The sequence below is a fragment of the Canis lupus genome, chromosome 31 (genome assembly GCF_003254725.2).
Source record: "Canis lupus dingo isolate Sandy chromosome 31, ASM325472v2, whole genome shotgun sequence".
NCBI classification, from domain to species: Eukaryota; Metazoa; Chordata; class Mammalia; order Carnivora; family Canidae; genus Canis; species Canis lupus.
In genome coordinates, this window is record NC_064273.1 from 32,459,557 (window position 1) to 32,481,999 (window position 22,443).

Here is a 22,443-nt window from a genome sequence, read left to right on the forward strand (position 1 = left end):
AACTTTTGACTTATAAACTCACAAAGGTTGGTGTTCCTAGCTTTATTTATTATTTATTTATTTATTTATTTATTTATTTATTTATTTGTTTGTTTATTTTGTTCCTAGCTTTAAATGTGATGTAGTTGATGCTCGAACAACACAGGTTTGAACTAAGTATGTTCACTTACCACAGTTTTTTTATGGTATAGGATTTTACATGTATTCTCTCTGATTTTCTTAATAAACTTTTCTTTAGCTTACTTTATTATAAGAACACAGTACACACTACATATAACATACAAAATATGTTAAGTGACTTTATGTTTATGTTATTGGTAAGGCTTCCAGTCAAGAGTAGGCTATTAGTAGTTACATTTTTGAGGAGTCAAAAGTTCTATGTGGATTTTTTTTAGTCTTTTTTTATATAAATTTTTATTTATTTATGATAGTCACACTCAGAGAGAGAGGCAGAGACACAGGCAGAGGGAGAAGCAGGCTCCATGCACCGGGAGCCCGACGTGGGATTCGATTCCGGGTCTCCAGGATCGCGCCCTGGGCCAAAGGCAGGCGCCAAACTGCTGCGCCACCCAGGAATCCCTCTATGCGGATTTTTGACTATGGTGGGGGTCAGAGCTGCTCACCCCTGCGTGGCTCAAGGGTCCACTATATATTTTTATTTTTATTTTTTTAAAATTTATTTATTTATTTTTCTCTGACCCTGAAGAAATATTCTTCAAATAAGGTCTCAGGTGGACCAGGAAAAATTCTGTGTTCATTTTAAAGAGACCCTCCATTGACTTGGATAATGCTGATAATGGTGAAAATACAGAGAGGCATGTGGATTACATGCCTGCTAACCCTCCTCTGGGGCCAGCACTCTCTGATAACTTCTTGATCAGCACAAAACAAAGAGATCCTCTAGCCTGGATGGGCTGATGGGCTTGATTTATCTAGAAAAAAAAAAAATGAGTAGCTCTTGCTGGAGAGAATCCTGTGTTGGTTACCAGAGGAGGGCACCAGAAGCTTCTCTGTCTCTTGTGACCTCACAGATCTGTACTGGCTAACATTGCGGCCACAGGCCATGCATAGCTCTCGAGCACTTGAAATGAGCCTGATCTGAATTGAGATGTGGCATAAGTGTGAAACTTAATGGGATTTTGAAGTTAAAATGTGGCAGGTAGTAATGGAAAACATCTCCTCAACGGCTTTCATATTGATTACATGTGAGAATGCCAATATTCTGTATATACTGGGTTAAATGAAAAATATCATTATGTTAATTTCACCTGTTTTTTTTTTCACTTTTAAATTTGCATACTAGAGAACTTAAGATAATACATGTGGCTGGCATGATGCTTCCACTGGCAGGGCTGTTATAGAACATCCAGTACTCAGCAATGCCTATTCCTTCTGGTATGTTGGAAATGGAATTAATGCTGAGGAGCAGCCAATTTGTAGTCCCAAGTCAGAAAAAAAAAAAAAAAAGATTGCCTACGGAAGGGGCTCACTTTAGGACTCTGTAATTGGGAAAAAAGTTAATAAGGGTTGGAACTGAGCACAATTAACTGAAAAAGGTTTGGGAGGTTGCTGACCTGTGAGTGTAAACAGTTTTCCATCTTAGTTTGGAAGCTGTGGCCATTTAACCAGCTTGTTTGAGAGTGTGCTGGCTTTCTGCACACCAGCCATCACCTAATTTGTGCCTGGCTGGAGAAACTAGATACAGATTACATTTTATGTTGGTACTGTGCATACGGTGGGGAAGGCAGCTTATGAGAAAATGAATACTTGCGAATAGAAAAAGTGAGGGGAGGGCAGCCCCGGTGGCCCAGGGTGGCCCTGCTTTCAGCTCAGGGTGTGATCCTGGAGACGCGGGTATCGAGTCCCGCGTCGGGCTCCCTGGATGGAGCCTGCTTCTCCCTCTGCCTGTGTCTCTGCCTCTCTTTCTCTCTGTGTCTGTCATGAATAAATAAATAAAATCTTTAAAAAAAAGTGAGGGGAAAGAAGGTAGTGAGCCTTTTGATTTGGCGAATATACATTTGGTCTATTTATTTTAAATTTCTTGTCCTTTAAGATTTTTTAAAAGGGTTTTTTAAAAAGTTTTTTTTTGTTTCTCTTCTTCTTTTCTTCCCCTTCTCCTCTTCTTCTTTTCCTCCTCCTTTTTATTCTCCTTCTCCTGCTGCTTCTGCTTCTTCTTAAATAATGATAGTTACCAGGCATTGGTATCTAATGCTGAAGGAATGAGTCATGGTCTCAGCTTCAAAGCACCGGTGACATCACCTGTGTTGATAGTCACACAGTCTGTCACCCTACTCTTTCCCACAAGTCAATTATTCCAGATTGGCTTGTAAAGGATGCCTGCTGGGATTGCTTTAAAACGTATGTTCAGGGAAGTGCAAATGCTGTGATCACCTGTAACCTTTTCTTCATTGCCCTTCCACTGAAGCCCCCAAAGACCATGAACATCAAGAGTTATTTGTATTCAGTTTTATTATATACCTTTGGTTTGGGTCTTTGCCTAACCTACTGGTAGACTTCACTGCTAAAACGTATGACTGGGAATCTGATGAACGATCTCGTTTGTGTCTCTGGGTCTCTGATCAGTTCTTCCTCTCAGTGGCTTCTCCTGACCTCTGCTCTTGCTTTTCTGCTTCAATGTAGGAGCCCCAGAGTTTGTCCTCAGCCAGCTTCTCATTCCTCACTTTCTCAGAGAGAGGTCACCTGTTCTGAAATTCTCCTTGTATTTAGATGACTCTCACATCTAGCTCTGCAACTCAGATCTTTCTTCTAATTTCTGCACTGCCGTGTTGACTTGCTTGCAAGATATCCCTGCCTGGATTTCCCATAGGGTCCTCAAAGTGAACATTTTCAAGATGGAACTCACCGTCTCCATGCTGTCTGGGCTAGCAGTTCTCCATCTGCCCCCACAGAGCTTCCCTGCACCCCTTTGGTACTCTGCATCCCAGGAGAATGGCTCTTACAGATGCACACTGTCTCTCATGTCCTCTGGCTTCCTGGTGGGTTTAGCTCAAGGGAGGCACTGGCAGGACATCAAAGGGCAGGTGGAAAATGGAATTGGCCTCTAAGCCCCAGGCTGAGCTGAAATGGACTGAGTTCCTTTCCCTACCACCATCCTCTCACTCAGTGGTTCTGTCGAGTTTCCTTTCTTTGCACCTTTAAGCTCAGGGTGATGATGGCTCCAGCTGTTCCCAGCCCTGGGGTGCCTTGCCATGCCTGGCTGGTTTCCCCTACCCTATCTCACACCTCCAGAGTCTTCTAACCCTCCTCTGATCCCCCACAATCATGTGAGCTTCCTGTCTCCTGAACACCCTGACACATACCTCTCCCATGTGTTCCTTCTCTTTACATGACCCCAGCACCAGCATGTGCTCAGGACCCCAAACCAGAAGCTGGAGACATCCTTGCTTCTCTCTTTCACCCCACTGCCAGTAGATCCTAAGTCCCACGACTTCTCTCTAATAGATTTTCCGCATGGCCCCTCTTGGCTATCCCTGCTGTAACAGAATGTTCGGGTTGAGGAATTAAGTGAAGCCCAACTAATGAGAAAGCAAGGACTAGAATTTATTTAGATTGCTACAGCAAGGTATTTACTGGCCATGGCACTTGCATTTTGGCAGAGACCCAAAGGCAAGCAGGGGAGTGGGAAAGCTTCATGGCAGAGAAAAGGAAGGGCTTCAGGCAGGCGTTGATGAGGGCTACAGACCTGTCTGGAGGAGCTGTAGGCAGCCAGCTAGCAGTGGGACATCCTGTGTGATTAATCAGGGTGCATACTTGGCTTTCTCTAGTTTGTGCTAAGGTGGAAGAAGAAACAAATATTAGAGAAGCTGTCAGTTATTAATCATGTCTTGGCCTTTTGGGGCCAATGGTTATGGAAGTCATTGTTTAGCTTCCTGGATTTTTACTAGAGATGCAGCGTGACTTACAGCAGGCCGGCTTCCTCAGTTGCTTATTGTACATAAGAGGCTGGTCTCCTGGGCATGTTGCTGCAGATTGTGGGTCAAAGCTCTATTTTTATTTCTGTGGTTCAGTCATCGCTCATTTGTATATTCAATGTCTCAGGGTCATTGCCAGTTTTTTACCTAATAACAGCAACAAGGTTTTTTTTTTTCTCTTGATTATGAAGATAACATATCCTCACAGAAAATTTCAAGCAACCCAGGAAAGTATAAAGTATAAAGAAGAGAGTAAAAACCTCACCCTGGGCCCGGCCAGCAAGAGGTAGCCACTGTTAACATTTTAGCGAACATCTCTCTGGCTATCTCTGTGCTTCAACACACATTCACATGCAAGTCATCAGCCCAACCAGGTATTTTATGGCTCCCTCACATCCAAGTCTGGGCCATGGCTCCAGGCTCTCCTACTTCCACATATCTCCCCTTCAGACCTGACCATGTGTCTTCCCTGCCATAAACCGTTCAGTGGTCCCACTGGTAAGTTCACAGGCCTCATCCAGGGCTTTCATCTCACCAAGCATGTCCTCTTGGGAAGTGAAAAGGGCAACAAAAGTGGCAGGACTCCCATTCCAATGTCTCTCTCAAAAAGACTTCCCTTGATTTATAGTAATAATGCAAACAGGAGAGGGAGATAAAATGATTCTTGAAGTAAGGACAGCAAGAAATAGCATGAGCATTGCAGGATTGGCAACTTCTCTCCTAGGGAATGTTTCTCAGAAAGAGTCCCAAGACACTCAAGACTAGAGACCAGGCTTACTGGAGGTGCATAATGGAGGGGTGGCCCAGGGGAAGGTGTTAGGATTCTGCTGGGTAGCAGGCATCACAAATGAGGATTCAAACCAAACATGGAATTTTGAGAAAGCTGTTTCCCTCTTTCTGCCCAGCAGGTTGGTGATCTAGAAAGTCCACTAACTTGCCTGGATGACCAACATCCTGTCTGAGGTCAAAGCCCATATCCTTCACAAGACTCACTTTGCTCTGAGTAATTCCCCTCTGATTAAACTGTGGGGAGGACAGGGCATGAGGTCTCCTGTGACCCTAAACTCAGAGCTTAAAATTGGCCCTGGCACGTAATTGGTGCTCAATAAATATTTCTTGAATGAATGAATGAATGAATGATGTCATTTCCTTTAAGACTAAACTTTTGGAGTGATAGTCTACAACTTTTTCATGCTTCTTAAGTTGTCCTTTATTCTCTTTGATGGTTCTATAACTTTTTTTTTTAATGTTCTAACACTGTGTCCAAATAGAACCCAAGCAACAGTTTTAAGCTTTCCAGCGATAAGATTTTGTTGGCTATTGGAATTGGTGGCAAAGCCCTACATTCTTTTATACTTTTTATGACTCTTGGAGCCCTGCCCAGATAAAGTGAAAGCCTCTACTGTGGCTTGTGTTGGTGTGAAATCAATGGAACATTTGAACATATGCACAGAGTACTGTGTAAGCCCTGGTGGAAGGTTCCAGGGTTATAAGGTGTGGTTCCAGGCCCAAATAAGGATAATGGGAGGAAGAGGCACACTGTAGGAGTTCAGGCACAAGAAGGCAATTGCAGGAAAGACAATTAGAAACTAGCTGACCCTTCTCCCTCCTTGAAAGGGGTGGGTATCTGTCCTCTCAGGAGAGGGCCAGAAGGGACCTGTGTCTTGCCTTAGAGATGTCCTTTAAAGGTCTCTTGCTTTCCAAGGTCTTGGCCGTGGGAGTCAAGGAGCTGGGTTGTTCCAAAGGGGTGAAACTTTGGGGTTTAATCAGGAAAAGCTGGAGAGGCCTTGCTAGGGGCAGACATCCCAAGACCTGGAGAAGGGAGCTGGGTTTGCAAGTAGGGGAACATGAGCGTCTGAACATTACACAGGAAGTGGCAAGACCTCTGTGGGAATGTGTGGCAGAACAATGGCCCACTAAAGATGTCCACGTCTTATTCTCCAGAGCCTGTGACTATGGCAGCTTCCATGATGAGGTGGAATTAAGGTTGTGGATGGAATTAAGGTTGCTAACCAGATGACCTTAAAACAGGGTGATTATCCTGTATTATCCTGGTGTCCCCAATGACATCACAAGGGTCCTTGGAGGGAGAAGAGGGACAACCAGAAATTGTAGCACAGGAAAGATTCAGCCCCTTGTTGTTGGTCATGTGGGCAGCTTGTAGAAGACAGCAGCCATGGAAATGGTTTCTTTCCTATCTAAGACCCACAGAAGGGACACAGTCCTGCTAAAAGCTTGATTTTAACCTATTGAGACCTGCATCAAACTTCCAACCAACAACATTGTAAGATAGTAGGTTTGTGTTATTTAAGCCATCAAGTTTGTGGTCTTTTGCTAGAGCAGCATAAGGAAACTAATACAGGGGGACATGAGACTGCCATGGTGCCAAGACCATGGGAGACACAGTGAAGGTCTTGGTGGATTTGCTGGATGTGGAGAAGCGAACTTCATGCTCACACAGTCCCACACCTTCAAACGGATTGTGTAGACCAGAAGTCCCTTGACACACTTTGTGAACCACATAAGACCCCACAGAGAGGTGGTGTCCTTCAGTAATGGCTGATACAGGATGGCTCTCCAGCCCTGGACAGCAGATGTTCAGAGCTAGTGTAGCGCCATGGAGGGAAATCTAGGATGGTGATGTGTCTTGCACCTAAGGGCTGTAAGCAGATCCGCAGCTGCTGGGAAAAGAATATGTGAATTGTTGCAGAACTGTACTTGTCAGAGCAAGCCTGTAAAAGAGATGAGTTTTCTTTTTTCTTTTTTTTAATATGTATTTTTTTTAACTGCACTTCAATTTTCCAACATATAGTATAACACCCAGTGCTCATCCCGTCAAGTGCTCCCAAGAGATAGGTTTTCAGTTGTGTTTTGGACAAGGTGGAGTGGTGGGCAAGGAGGTGGGGACTGAGCTCAATGGCTTCAAGGACAGGAGGAGACAAAGCTTTCAGAGACAGATATCAGGAATTAAAACACAGAAATCACACAAGTGTTTTGAGGTTTTTTTTTTCTCAGAGCTTGGCTTTGTGTTGATGAAAATATGGCAAAATTATATACTGGCAATAGATCAGTATTCATAATAACAAGGGTCTGGTCTCAACAGAAGGTTTCAGAGGTGATTTCCTTCAGATTAGACTGGGGCTTCAGCTCCTGCCACTGGTTCTAAATTCCCGACACAGTACCCTGAAGTTTCAGCTGCTCCAGGAACTTGCAGCTTAATTTAATTTTTGCCCACTTTACTAAAATTTGTACTCGGCTTTGTAGTGCAAAGGACAAGCTCAGTGGGTCTGAGTGCCCCCACTGGGGTTTTATTGATCTAAACTTGGAAGCCACGGAGCTGCAATGACAAGGGAAAAGTGCAGGGATAAAACCGTAGGAGAGACCGAAGCATTACATATTTCAAGGTGATCTTTGCATTGTGCTATTTTACTAGATAAGGAGCAATCAATCAATTCTGAGTAGGCAGTGAATATTTAACCCTCAAATCCATCTCTCTCTCAATCACATACACGCACATGTGCACACACATTTTTTTTAATAGGAGGCACTAATTTTAGAAATGCATAGATTAATCTCTATAGTTTCTAGTTTTTGAGTTGGGCATGGGCAGTTTAGGTGACAGGTAGGTGTTAGGTTGGGTTGCACAGGAGCACGTATGTAGCTGGTCACAGGGCATATTTGCCCCGGGGAGAGAGGGCAGGAGCAGGTATTGGCATTCTTTCAAGGAACGTAGGTTTGTGCATGTAGCTCAGCTTTGCTTGAGGGAAACACCTGGGCAGAGAATGAATGTACGTGGGTAAGGCCGGGCAAGCAGCAACGTAACTACAAGAAACATCCTCTAGCAGTGGATGGAATGTGGCGCCATGCCACATGCCACAGAACCCTGCAGGAGCTGCTTAATAAACACACGTGGACTTGGTTTGTCACTAGGCTGTGTGAGATGGAACTTTTATTGCACCCATGCCCAGAACCTGGCTGTAACTGTGCTGTGAGACAAAGCAAAGATGTCAGGGATGTCCTGGCCATCTTCCAAGAGGATTTAGATGCTGGAGGAAAGGGCCGTTTCAAGTTTAAGCTCATCGTGTTGCAAGGAACTATGAAAGTCATGTTTGTGGGTCACGATCCTGAGTGACTTCTAGTCTATTAGCTTAAAGATTGAATCTAAAAGATGTTGGAGGTTGAAAAATAGTCCTAAGGAAGTCCTCTAGCCTGCTGCAAGGATATAATCTATTGAGGCAGCATAGGAAGCAGGGCAAACCACTGTCTTCGGAGCCAATATGCCAGAAAGTATTATTTGTCAAAGGGCAATAATCCTGCCTGCCCACTCTGCTCATCCTGTCACCCAAGGAGCTCCAAACCAGTGTGAGTGATCAATAGGGTATCTGAGTAGAGGTAAGGGCTGTGCTAAAAGGCCACTGCTCTGAATCTTTATCTGTGGGATAACACATTTGGATTATGTATTAAAAACTGCTTGCCGCTTTATTGGTAGCTGAGTGCAGAAGCCTATATTTTTGTAATAGTTTTATTAGAAACTAAAACTTGGTAAGAACTGGCTGTCGAAAGCTGTGATCTTGCTACACGCTCAAAGAAGCCCTTTATATGGATTTAGTGTTAGGGAAATCAATGAAGCTAACTATACACCCTCTGAAATGAGAGAATCCTGTTTCTATTTGGGTTTCCGTGATGTCCTTTGGAAGATGTTTGTGGACAACTGAGAGAGCACCTTTTGAGAGCAGGGAAGGCATGGTCAGATTCGGACAGGACAGCTTGAGCAAGTCCAAGTGCAAGCGAGACAGAGCTACACACCCAGAGAGAATGCCACGGCATTTGCCTTTGATCTCATGAACATTTCCTAATTGTCTAATTTCTCTTTGGAATTCTTCATGCTGAAAATAATTCATAATGTGGTTGTAGTGTGAGCCTTCCTGGACCACTGGGCATTTTGTTAGCAAAATGTGAATAGTGTGACCTGCTGAATTGCTGACGAGCATTGGCTTGGTCTCTCCTGGTGCTAGTGGGGGCCCAGAGAGAGGAGGAGGAAAGTGGGCACTTACGTTATTACAAGGATGTGCCTGTTTTCATACTTACACATCCGAGTGCTCTGGGAGTGAAGTGCAAGTTTAGCTCCTCCTGTGTTTGCTGAGTTTGCACTTGCTGAGTGCAGTGAGAAGTGCTTCTTTGCTCAGCCGACCCAGGGAACTGGACTGTTGTAGGGAATCCAGTTGTCCCTGGACGTTCCGCCTCTGAGGATGGGCTTCCCTTTAAATGTCATGTTTATGGTGCCACAGAAGGGTCGTGACTAAATGCGATTCAGTTCCTGTGTACTGAGTTTAAAAGTGTGATTGTGGCACCTTTTAAAACACTTCCTCCCAAATCCTCACCAGAAGGGAGAATGATGTAGAACATGAACATATCACAAACCAACGTATTGTAAGCTCTTTACTATTATGAGGTCTCTGAAGACAGGAACTGTGTTTTCTTGACTTCTGTATTCCCAGGCCCCAGCACCATGACATATGGTAAGTCCTCAGAGTATTCTTGGTAAAGGAAGGAAAGTAGAAAGAAAGGAAGGAGGGAAGGAAGGAAGGAGGACATTTTCACTGTGTGAACAGAATGCATCAGGCTCAGAAGAGTGTATTAGCATAAGGAATGGGCGGCCATGGAAAGCCAGCTATCTACAGCCTATGGGAGGGAATCTTGTTCCTTTGCAAACTCAGTTCAGCCTTTCATGGCTACTAAAGGTGGGCCACCCAGAGAAGAGCCTTCCAGGCATCCGATGGATTTGCTGGCCACTAAGTGGAAAGCAGAGAAGCACTGCACTCATAATACAGGCTGCTTTGTGTCCTCACAAGACTTTGGGCACCACACAGAGCCTTCCATGTCCTCGGATCCCTTTAGAGAGGATTTTCCAGGATGAGCTTCCCTTCCCAATCGGCCCTGCTATGCTGCTCACAGCTGTTTGGAGCAGAGATGGACACCTGACCAAGATTGCAGCTGATTAGAGTAGAGATGGACACTTGACCAAGAATGTAGCTGAGTAGAGATGGACACCTGGCCAAGACGTAGCTGATTGAGTAGAGATGGATACCTGACTAAGAATGTAGCTGAGTAGAGATGGACACCTGCCAAAGAATGTAGCTGATTGGAACAGACAGGGTTGTTGAGGTGGAAAACCTGGGTCTCAGACGTGGCCACCTCGGTGCTCTTGGGTCGCCAATTGCTGCTGACAAATCCTGATGACAAACGAGGATTTATATCCTAGGAACCCTAGGACCAAGAACGTAGCTGTTTGGAGCAGAGATGGACATGTGACCAAGAACATAGCTGATTGAGTAGGGATGGACACCTGACCAGGAACGTAGCTGATTAGAGATGGACACCTGACCAAGAACATAGCTGATTGAGTAGAGATGGACACCTGACCAAGAATGTAGCTGATTGAGTAGAGATGGACACCTGACCAAGAACGTAGCTGATTGAGTAGAGATGGATACCTGACCAAGAAGGTAGCGGATTGAGTAGAGATGGACACCTGACCAAAAACAGCTGCTATAGGCTGACCAGCAGCTTATGAGGCAGCCTGACTTGGAGCTCTGTCCAAGAGGAGATGATTATACTCGATGGTGGCCACTCACCAAGCATCTTCCCTCATTGGAAGTCAGTGTGGGCTAGATGGGGAAGTAGGAGGTGGCGTGAAAGCTGAGAGTGATACAGGGAAGACGGTAAACAGAAGCCTTGAAGAAGGAGGAGGAGGAAGAGGGAGGAGGAGGGAGGAGGAGGGAGAGGGGAGCAGAGCAGGGAGCAGACCGGGCAGGCAGGGTTGTTGAAGTGGAAAACCTGGGTCTCAGACGTGGCCACCTCACTGCTCTTGGGTCACCAATCGCTGCTGACAAATCTTGATGAAAAGCAAGGATTTATATCCTAGGAACCCTGGCTAGGTGGCCACGGGCGACCACACTGGCTTCCTGTCACCTCAAGGAGCCCAATGCCCACATTTCACTTCTCTGGGCCTTGGTGTCTACACAACGAGCCAGGCTGGTCTGGGAGCAACACTAAGATGTGAATTCAGGGTTCTATAAGCTGCGGGGAACAGGGGACTTTGCCTCTGCCTGGGAAGGAATTCATACTCGAGCTTGGGACACAGCCCAAGGTAGTGGATATTTAATTGCCAGGCCAGGAGCCGGGGGAGGGCCTTGGAGAAGGCAACCCCAGAGGCAAGGCCACCTGCTGAGTATGGCTGAGATGAAACAGAAATGGCCCTGTAGACATGTGCGCACGAGTGGCATAGACCTGCACCAGGCTGAGAAGGCGGCCTGGGTGTCTGCAAATCTGGGGGGGCTTCCTGATGCCCAGAGGTGGAAGCAAGGCACTCTGAACTTTGGAAACAACCCAAGTGAACAGCAAGGGCTCTAGAAGGCATTTCCTGGCTTAGATGACAGTCGTGATCCTGGATGTTCCCTGGCGCGCTGTAATCAGAACACCGAGGGCACCTACGTGTTTCTTCCCGGGACCCCCAGATTTCTGAAGGAAGAAGCTGGCTAGGTGTAAGTGGCATACGCAGCAGAACCCACACAGTGAGGGTATGGCCCAGCCTGGTAAGCAGAGGGCTGAATCTGGAGAGGTGGACAGCGGTCCGCCTGGTAACCTTGTAGGAACACAAAGTTCCTGGCCAGGTTCAGCTCCTGGTGCTGAAAGAGAAATCTGGAGAGAAAGCAGGTAAAGGCCTACTAGGATGATGTTAAGAAAGAATGAATTTCCAAGCACTGTTTTACTTTCTTCTGACTCTTTTCATCCTTTGAGGAACCTGTTACTTGCAGAACAAAGGAACACTGCCACTGTGATGTGTTTTCTAGGGGAGCCTTTGCAAAGTAAGAGACTACACTCCAAAGAATCACTGAGGCCTTCCCGGTTGTCAAAGCAGGGGCTGGCCTCAGGCCTCGCTCTCCCCGGCCTCTGGGGCATCTGACATCATTCCCCTCTCTCCTGTAGAATGATATCGTCTTCTCTGGCTGCGTTTTATTCCATTGGAAACAGAGCTGGATTCTTGAGCATGTGCTAAATGACTTTAGAGTGTAGGGCTGCTCCCTCAGGTCCAAGATCAAAGATGGCATGCCTGGAGCTAGTTTCCATAAATGTTTAAAAACATCTGGGGCCTGGGAAATAGATAAGATACTGCAGCCAGCAGAGAGGTAAACTCGGATGTCGTGTGCAAACTCGTCCTCTGAGATTGGCATGTGAAAGAAAGAGTATTGGGGGAAGAGAACCTCTAGGGCAAGGATGGCCCACGCCAGTCCGTCGCTGAGAATGTGTTCCTGTTTTTTTTTTTTTTTCCCTGTTTGTTTGTTTTAAGCTAGTGATGCTTCTCCAGAAAGGAGAGCTTCTAGGATCTCAACGAGACAAAACTTTACAACTTCGCAGTGCTGTTTGAGTAAAATGAAACTTTTTTTTTTTTTTAAACCGTGTGGCACCTAAATGAGTAGGAGGCTTTTTATGGGCTTTTCCCCCCTAATTCCATAGTTTGTTAGCAGAACACTGGACTGGTCACGATAGCACGAAGCCTCTGGTATGAAATAATGAATCTTTCCAGAGCTTGGCACTTAGTGGGCACCCAACACCTATCACTTTGTTGAATATATAAATGAAAGTTTAAAATGAAGGAAGAAACACCTTTTGCCTTTATTTCCTATGGTTCTGGCTTATCTGGTTTAAGACTTTGCCAGGACACTGGACTCGGTGCTATCTCGTGACTCAGTTTCCTCACCCATGCAGTGGGTTGCATGAGATTCCAGTGATGACGCCCGTGAAGGGGCTGTACACACAGGGAATCGCAGCACAGACGCGAGGCAGGGTGTCGCTGCAGGGTGAGAAGCCTTGGCTGGGTTTGGCTCATCCCTGATCCTAATGTGTTTCTTGCCTAAGATGTTTGTGATGGTGGAGGAAAGCCTGGATTTCTTCCCTGAAGATTGGGGGCGGCTTGTGTTTGCTTCTCGGACTTGTCCCTAGGACTTCAGCCTCAGGGACTTAGGGCCACAGAGTCGTCGGCCACAGGGCTGGCATGTGTGAGCACATCTGGGCAATGAGACAGCTTCCAAAGTTTCACGAAGGGCTTCCAGAGTCTTACCAGGTGGCAAAGTGACAAACTCCCGTCAATTCTAATATGCGTTCAACAATAAAACATCCACTGCAAGTCTATGTGAGAAATTTTAATTCCTCAAAGGCCCATGTGAGGCCTCCCTTGTAATTCTTTTTTATTTTTTTAAAGGTTTTATTTATCCACGAGAGACACACACACACAGAGGCAGAGACATAGGCAGAGGGAGAAGCAGGTTCCCTGCGGGAAGCCCAATGCAGGACTCGATCCCAGGACCCCGGGATCACGACCTGAGCCAAAGGCAGATGCTCAACCACTGAGCCACCCAGATGCCCTCAACCTCGTAATTCCAAAAAAATGGTTTAGTTGATTGAAAGTCAAACAGAATTTTCTACTGCTGTGGAAGGAGCTTGGCTAACTTTTATAGTCTTTGGTTGTCTATTTCTGGAATGTCTGTGCTCAATGGCATAGTGAAAATTAAAAAATATATATATACAAACACACATACAAAGGTTCTCAGAGAAGGCAAGGAAAAACTGGCCCCAGGGATAGAAGACACTTTTCTGAGAATTTTTCTATGTTTTCTAAGTCCTGCAAATCTTCAAATGCTACCTGAGAGCTTTTCATCTGTAGTTCAAAGTCCTTTTTTTTTTTTTTTTTTTTTAAAGCAAAACCAAAAATAAAGCAAGGAGAGGCCAGGTTTTCTTTAAAACAACATACTGGCTTTGGAGAGGCAAATCCGTGTGCACTTTGTCATGAGCGACAATTAAAGTGAGAAGGACCAGTCTGTGGTTTAGATGTTCGTAACTGGGAGAAGGCGTCCTCTGCAAAGGCATCCTCTCTTTGCCTTGGACCAGAAAGGAAGAAGCACGGCTTCCTTGAGTCCCTGGTCAGCTCACCAGAAGCCATGTTGGGTGGGGGTGCTACCAAGGGTCTAACCTTGGGGTGACCTGGTCAGCTCACCAGAAGCCATGTTGGGTGGGGGTGCAACCAACGGTCTAACCTTGGGGTGACGGGGATGGGGAAGAGGAAGTGGTCTAGGCAGGCCGGCAGAGCCCAGTGTTTGGCCGAGTGAAGGCTACTGGTTGGTCCAGGCACTTCTCACACTGCCCCTGTTGGCCCTCAGCAGAGCCATGAACCTCCGGGACCTCAGTGTTGGGTGGACACTTCCTGCAGAGGGCACAGGCTGTCTGAGCCTTTACTCAGTGTCTGTATGTGGTCACTCGGTAGACACTGGGAGAGAAAATAAATGCCCGCTGGGGTTAATTTCATGGAGATGGTTTTGGATTAAAGCTCTTTTGGGTTCTATGGGTAGATGGCTGGCAGCACAGCTCCCTCATCCAGAAACAGGGATGGTGGCCTTCATCTGGAAGCTGGGTGGGGATTTAGCGGGGTCTGCTTGTCAAACCCCTGGCCCTCCACGCGGTGCCTGCTGGCCTCCAACGACCTGGGGAGAACTGTCATTAAACATGAACAAAAGCATAAAACTGACCCAAAGAAAATAAACCGTATCCCAGACCATTGTTCATTCCGTCGGAAATGAAAGCCTGGACCCTTTTATCATAAATGTAGGGAGCGTGAGACCATCCCCTGACAGACTGTGTGGGCCCCAGGCCCCAGGGTCAGAGATGCACCCTTGGAGGAGGGCTGGCTTGCCACCCGGGGAGCAGGTGGCTCATGAGCATGCAAATAGAGGCCCCTCTGGGGAGGGGGCTCCAGCCCTCAGAGAGCACCCACAGTTCTGTCTTCCCTTCGGGAGGGCAGCCTGCCTGGCAGCTGCCAAGCCTGCCCTGCTTTGCAGCTATGCACCATGTCAAGCACCAGGAGGGTGCTGGAGGGGAGAGTGGAGGGAAGGGATGGGGAAGGGGGTAGCTGGGTGATGAGGGCACTTGATGGGTGAGCACTGGGTGTTATTTGTAATTGATGAATCACTAAATTCTACTCCTCAAACTAATAACATACTATATATTAATTAAATTGAATTTAAATTAAAAGGAAAAAACAACACAGGGCCTCAGAGTCTCAGACCTTGGGGTTTGATTCCTTTCCGTCTCCCTGAATTTGCTCCCCTCCCCTCCTGTGACTGCCAGCCTAGCATTGTGTAGAGGAGTGGCAGTCCCAGGTCCTCAGTGGGCAGGGAGAGGGTGTGCAGGTGTGGGGTGAGGGAGGAGTCCCCGGGCTGCTTTGGGGGTGTGCTTCACCTGGCTGTGGCGAGGGGAGTTGCAGGGAGGCCAGCTCTCTTCTCAGGCTCCTGGGCCTGAAGTCCTTGACAGAGTAGGATTGTGAGGATAGGGAGTAGGGGTCACCACGAAGGTGGCTGTTCAGATGTCTGCAGGCGCACGCGATGTGACTTCTCCAAGGTCTTCGGACCCAAAGGATGAGGTCACGTTTGCATTGGTGGGAGTGTAGACATGAATAGGAGCTGTCTGGGGAGTGGTTCCCTGTGCCAGGTGCTATAAATATGACCCCTGCCTTCAGTTCTTAAGAGTATGCACCTTGGCAGGCGGGTAAACCAGTTGTCCGGAGGGGGTGTGGGGCGGTGGGGATGGGATGGGGGGGGTTTGGGCGGGGGAGAAGCCTTGATTTGTAGTGTTTGCCGACTTCCATAGTATAAATGCTCCTATTGCTGCTGATCGCAAGCTCAGCAGTCTCGTCAGTTCACAAAATCCCTAAATATTTGCCAGGCAGTGCTCATGGGCCAGAGGAGTTGGCTCATTTAATTAAGAATCATTTGCTAAGTATTAGAGATTTTGCAGGCGAGGAAATTGAGGTGTAGAGGTCACGTGGTAAGAAGAGAACCCTCATCTGAGCCTCCTTCTTCAGGGCCTCCTGGTCACCGTGTGCCCCTCAGTTCAGTGGTGAACAGGTGCGAGTTCAAGGCTGGGGGGAGGTTTTTGGCTCCAGGTCAGGCAGGGTCAGCGGCCCGGGAGAGCTGACTGGCTCGAGGCACATCACCGGCCATGGCCTGCTCTCGCCTCCCTCGTCCTCTCTGCTGGGCCAGCACGGGCTTGCCGCCCAGGCCTCTGTCTCCTCCCAATGCCTGTGGTGCCTCCTGGTGCCCCTCCTCCCCCCACTGTTCTTGAGTGTGCCACTTGGGCGAGGACTGACCCTGCACCCCGGGGCAGAAGGCCTGAGGGAAGTGCCACCAGGAAGGGAGGTGCAATGCTGCCTTTCTGCCCTGGGTCTGGCGACACTCACCTGCCCTCACAGATGTTCCAGAAGCCCTGAAGGTCCTTTTCTCCTTAGGGCCCTTGAGCTGCAGTTCCATCCACCTGGACTGCTCTTGCCTTCGCTATCCCCATCATTGGCTTCTCCTCATCCTGCAGAAGGCCTTCCCCCATCAAGCTATGTAAGCAACCGTCCTGGTCTTCCCCATATTAGCACCCTATTTTTTTTTTCCTTCCTGCTTTCATATGGTTGCACAACCACCTTATCTATGTATTTGCTATGCATTCATCTGATCAAACACATTGTGGTGGCTGCAAACTACCACTATGACAGCTGTCCCTTCATAAAGTGGATCTTAATTCCCCTCCTTTTAGATGTGAGCTGGACTTACATCTAAGAAGATTCTTCTTCTTCTTTTTCTTCAATATTTAATTTATTTATTCATGAGAGACACACAGAGAGAGGCAGAGACGCAGGCAGAGGGAGAAGCTGGCTTTCCTGTGGGGAGCCCAATGCGGAGCTCGATCCCAGGACCCCGGGATCACAACCTGAGCCAAAGGCAGATGCCCAACCACTGAGTCACCCAGGTGCCCCTGTGACTCTTCTGATAAAGAGAATGTGGCAGGAGTTCCGGTGTCAGAACATCTGAGGCTGGTCATAAAAGGCAGCTGCTGCCTGGCTCTCTTTTGGTTCCTCTCTCTGGGGGAAGCCAGACACCGTGGTGTGGGGACACTCCAGGAGCCCTGTAGGGAAGCCCAGGTCGGGAGGAGTTCATGCCTCCAGTGGCAGCCAACACCAGCTGGCCAGCTCTGTACCTGAGCTGCCCCCCCCCCCTCAGCCCTGCCCTGAGGAAGCAGACCACCCGTCAGTCAAACCTTCAGATGACTGCAGCCCCAGCCAACACCTGCTGGAGCCTAAAGCACTCCTGAATCTGACCTGCCCATCCAAGCCCACCCCAAGTCCCTGCCCCACAGAAACTGCTAGAGATGATGCTTCCTCCTAGTCAAGCCACCAACTTTGGGGCCATCGGCAGTACGAAGGCTACCATTGGCCTTGTTCTGTGAATAAGGAGACAGAGGTACAGAGAGGTGAAAAAACTCACCTAAGATCACATGGAGGCCGAATTCAGACAGAGGTGGTTCGACCACACAGCCTAAGTCCCTCATCACGATGCCACACTGCCTCCCTCCAAAGGGAGGGAGCTGCTGCCCCAAACCCTTTGTGCTTGTGGACCATGAACCCTAAAGAAGGGACTGATTGGGTGGTGGGGAAGCCCAGAGCCCTCCCCTCCACAGCCAGATGCAAATCCAGGCCCTGCCACCGGGAGACAGGCTTTTCTGGCTCATTTCCAAGTCCCCCCCACCCAGGGATTCTGACACCTGACTCATGATCGCTAGCCATCCAGCTGTCACATGCTGGGGTCCCTGCTTCTGTGTCTGCTTTGGACTTCCAGCGAGCTCTTCATGCTCACTACCCTGAATTCTCCTTTCATCTCTGTCTACAGCCTTTTGCACACAGGAGCCTCCTCTGAGACTTGGTGAGGTCAGCCCCTCACCTTTCATTGGAGCCTGCCTGGTCCTGTTGTTGCCCCAAACAGAGGGCCCAGAATGGAGAGGGCTCGGGGATGGCCAGAGGGCCTGGGGTGGAGTGTCTGGGCTCACAGAGGCACACTCAGCTCAGACAAAGCCAGGGGGGTTAAGAAGGAGTCAGAAGCGAAAAAAAAAAAAGGAGTCAGAAGAAGAGCTTGTGCCATGGGTCCCGGGGATCTGGGTTCAGGCTCATGAAACCGGGCAAGCGAATGTTGCTATGGTGTGTGGTATGTGTGTGGCGTGTGCACGTGTGTGATGTGCGTGTGCGTGTGTGCACATCTGAGCATGCATACAGGCTCACCTTGCTGAACTTTTGCTACATTTTACCCCAGAGTCTGATAAAGTCCAGGGAGGGGGGCAGTGAGGTGTGCCTCACATGGGCTCAGTAGGTACAGGAGGGGAGCAGCTAAGATGGATTTGGGACAGCCAGGAAACTGTTAGCTCCACGAGGACAGGGGTGTTTGTCTGCCATCTGCTAGTTTTTCTCAAATGTGTGGACAGGATTTGACCTGGAATCTGAGACACCGAACGTAGTGATTTTCCTGGTGAGAACATCTCACAGCTTCCTCCTTTTTTATCAGGAGGCCTGAGACATCCATCTGAACTCTCTCCTTTGCTCCCAGTTAGTAGGACAGTTGCCTGGAGGATATAATGACCCTGCAGCTGCCCTAAAACATGGTCCGGCAGTGTCCCCCTGCCATAGTGCCCAGAACCCACTCCTAGGTCAGACCCTGTTGAGGAACAGAGTGCAAGGCTTCCTGCCCAAGTCACTAGAAATTAAAAAAGTCTAAAGACCAAGCTGGGCAGAGGGTGTCCAGTCCTGGGTTGACAGGCTGGCTGGCCCAAGCCTCAGGGTGGAGGGGATGGGAAGGGCTCCTCCACCAGGTGCTGGCCGTGGAGGACTGCTGGCCCCTCTCATTGGTGCTCCAAAAAGGAGGTGCAAAGACCCTGGTGAGATCAACACTTGTACGCCACCAATGCCCAAAGCCTTGTGCACCTGCTGATGAGAGCTGAGAGGGCTTCCACCAAGATGTGGGGTGGGTCCCCAAGAAGGCTGGCTGACAACTCTACGGCCATGGGCACCCTCCAAGGCCCTGTCTGGAAAAGAGTCACGCACCCTGGGGTCCCTGGGCATGCACATAGCTACATTTTATGAGTGGTGCTGGTGAGCTGGCGACTGCAGCCTGCTGGACATTTGGATCCTAAGAGATTAAAAATTCCACCGTCTAAGACCCACCTGAAAGCAATACAACCTGTGTCTGGGGTGGGGACCCCGCAAGGCCCATCTGCAGGAATCCCCAGCTCTTCTCAGGGGCAGCAGCTGAGAAGAAGGTTGTTCAAATCTCGTTCCAGTAGGGGCCTCTTTCTCCCCCAGAATCTGCTCAGAGGAACGAACATGGCAGCTGAGGACAGGCCTCTCTGAATGACGCACTTCTCCCTGTGGTTCCCCCGGCTTCTGAGAAGCCCCGAGTCATCGAAAACCACTGATCTGCGGGATCCACTGACAGAATGGAATCATGACAGAGGGAAATTTCCAAAGTGTTTGGAGAGCACATGCGCTGGCGTCACCCACTCCGGCTACGTGCCATTCCTGAGGTCAGAGCCTGTCGCCCCGACCTGGCCTGCACTGCTCCCCATGGGAAGGGCCCTGCAGACCCCCTCTCCCGGCCCAGGACTTGAAAGCAGGGGTGGAGCTTGGAGGATGCTCATTGAGGAGCTCTCCCCCTTATGTCCTCCTGCCCTGCTTCGCCCTCCCGATCCCAGGAAGACCACGGAGCCCATTCTCGCCCCTCTGGCCGCTCTGTGTTGCTGGGCAGTGCCAGTGGGGTGGGTGGCTCTGTGTCACATGAGGTCTTTGCCAGGCCCACATCTAGGGCCTTCTCTGCCTTCCTCATTTCACCACACCTCAGTCCTGACTAGGGGGTGATGGTGGAACCCGAGGTATTGAGCAGCCCCATGAACTAAGCCCTAGTTTAGGGAGGTGGTCCGAGTCCCCTGACCCAGCCCCTGGGACCCTCTGCTGCAGGCAGGAGCCACTCCTGGGCAAGGGGACTGGGCAGTGGTGTGAGCTGACACCTGCTGCCCTCACTCCCTGTGTTACTTGGTGCAAAGCCTACCAGCCCTCTATCTTTTAGAAGAGCCACCCCTTTCATTTTATATTGTAGTTCTGCGACAGACCAATCCCATGATTTCTTTCTTAGAAGCCCAGTTCCTCAGGGTCAGGCTGTTGGTCTGCCCCCTGGAGACTGCTCCCAGCGAGCCTGCCAAAGACTGCCATGGGCAGCAGATGGAAGTCTGTGTGTGGCAACAACTGACTGAGATTCAGGTGTGACCAAGTGTTGGAGGGTGGGTTCTAGAAGAGCCACTGGATGAGTCTGCTCAGGGACATCACTGCTCCTGTCAGCTTGGTCCACGTGGTCCCTTCAAAGATTTGAGCCTGACGCACTGGGGTTCCTCGAGGCCCCGTATCCTGTAGTATCCTCCATCATGCTACTGGCTGTGACCTCTGTCTGGATGAAGAGATGCCAGGATGACTCATGGAACTGCTGCCTGCCTCATCCCCAAACATGTGGATACTCTTCCTCAGACCTACACACACCACTACCTGCAGGGGTGGAGGTAGACTGAGTCCATCTCTAGGAAGGAGATGTTTGCAAGCAGTCCTGACATGCATGGATGCTGCTTCCTCAGAGCCTGAATCCAGGCCACCTCCCCCAGGATCTGGACAACTGCCTGGACAGAGATGCTGGCTTTCACTCAGGTCATCTGGAATCTACATGGCCTCAGGCCTTGGTGGTCATAGACTGACCTCACACCTTGGAGACCTTATGATCAAGGGGGCAAGGCTGATTCCTGGGACTGGTCCTGTCCTTCTATGTCCTGCCTGACCAGGCTGTCTGTGTAGTCTAGAGTGTCCATAGCAAGAATAGGGACAAAAAGCCCCCTCAGAAGACCAAGGCCCAACTTTGCTGTCTTGAGAGGGGAGGGGGTTTTTGGGTCCCTGTCTGGAGAGCGATTTTCAAGTGGCTGGATGTCTAACATGGTCTCCTGTAGGGAACTGGCAGGTTGCCATGGTCCTTACACATAGGAGAAGCTACGCTTCATCCGCCACACCTGGAGGAGCTAGGCAGAGTCTCAGCTCACCCTCTGCTGCAGAAGATGAGTGGCCACATCTGGGGTCTTATTTCTCCTCTAGCTTCATGATGGCTGAGAAAACTGTTCCTCTGGGCTGGGACAGACCAGCCACATGACAGGCTTTCCTTGACCACTAGGCCACCCTCCCTCCAAGTGGGTGGGGTATAAATCGAGGCTGGCACAGTCAAATTTAGTTTTCCCTGAGATCCCCCAAGGCACTATGGTATAGAGTGGAGGAGAGAGTCAAAATTCAGCCCTAGGCTGGCTAACCATTCTTTTTCTGTGAGTTGCCATATTAAAGTCTCTTTTAGCAGATATGACATTGGGGGGTCTCCCCACACACTTACCCAAAACATTTCCTTCTCACTATCCCCTGTGTTACTTGTGATGATGTGTTTGAGGGATTATCTGCATGACCACTGGCCTTGCCAGTGAACTATCTGCTGCAGGAAGGGAGGGACGTGTCCGTATGACTGATGACTGTACCTCTGGTATCTGAACAGGTCTGGCCCATAGGAAGTGCTTAGTGAATGTCTTTTAAATACACGATCGGTCTTTGCTCATCTAAAAACCTTTGTTTCCCCTCAACTCATGTTATATATCACTATATACTCAGAAGCCATGCTTGATTAGAAGGAGAGCCAAGTCCTTGACTGGCGAAGTGGGTTATTTTAACACAGGTTGTGTTTAACATGAGGCTGAATCATAGCTCAAAAGCACCTATGGAAACTGATAGCAGACACTATCCTTTTACAAAGACACCAGTGAAGGAGGTTGCGAGCCTGGTGTTGTCTTGTTGTGGAAATCAGTAGAAAAAGCAATTGGCTTCAAGTGACTTTCTCCTTCCAAAGTAACAGATAAAAACATGGATCCATGTAATCCATTAGCAGAGTATGGGGAAAGCACAGCAGATTAGGGAAAGAGCAAATGAACAGGAAGCCGTTAGCCTGGCATGTTCAGAAGAAAATTTTGAAGGAACGTGCTACTTTTTGATGGGAGTCCCCCAAATGAATTTCCAGGTAGTCTGCTGGACGGCTGTGTTTTTAAAGGGGGAATGCGTGCTTAGTCACCAGGTGATTTCAGGCTTTGAAAGAGATTTCAGAACATGCCTTAACTGAAGCAGAGCATGTAAACAAACCAGAATATCGGCTCCAAAGTGCATGTCTAGAGGCACCACAGATATCTCACTCCCAAACTATACCTTCCCAAAGGTAGAACTAGAGGTGTGCTGGAGCCACTGTCCTGGCTTGGAGAACTGACTTCAATTTTCAGGAATTTGTATGAGCTGGTTGTTAACCATAGTCATCATCAAAGATTAAATTATGTAAACCTACAATTTAATTAATTATATTAAAGGCAAAAGTGATAAATCCTAAAAACTCGTCACCTTCCTACATATTTTTCTGTGTGTTCTTGAGGTTATTTACTTCTGTTGCATCTATATAATGGAAACACTGCATAATGGCATGCCACTGCACATCTCGGGGATGTCACTTTGATAGCAGGAAATTGGTCAGAGTGGGAGTAT

The 22,443-nt window shown here is 48.5% G+C and overlaps 1 protein-coding gene and 1 long non-coding RNA gene across 2 annotated transcripts in view; one reads left to right on the plus strand and one right to left on the minus strand.

Moving 5' to 3' along the window:
* Window positions 1–22,443, minus strand: part of KCNJ6 (potassium inwardly rectifying channel subfamily J member 6) — a 270,134-nt gene that overhangs the window by 105,475 nt on the left and 142,216 nt on the right. The gene's annotated exons all lie outside the window — the stretch shown is intronic.
* On the plus strand, window positions 16,841–22,267 carry LOC112661627 (uncharacterized). The gene is made up of 3 exons (XR_003137871.3): window positions 16,841–17,728; window positions 19,156–19,376; window positions 19,982–22,267. It is a non-coding gene; the product is annotated as an uncharacterized LOC112661627 (long non-coding RNA).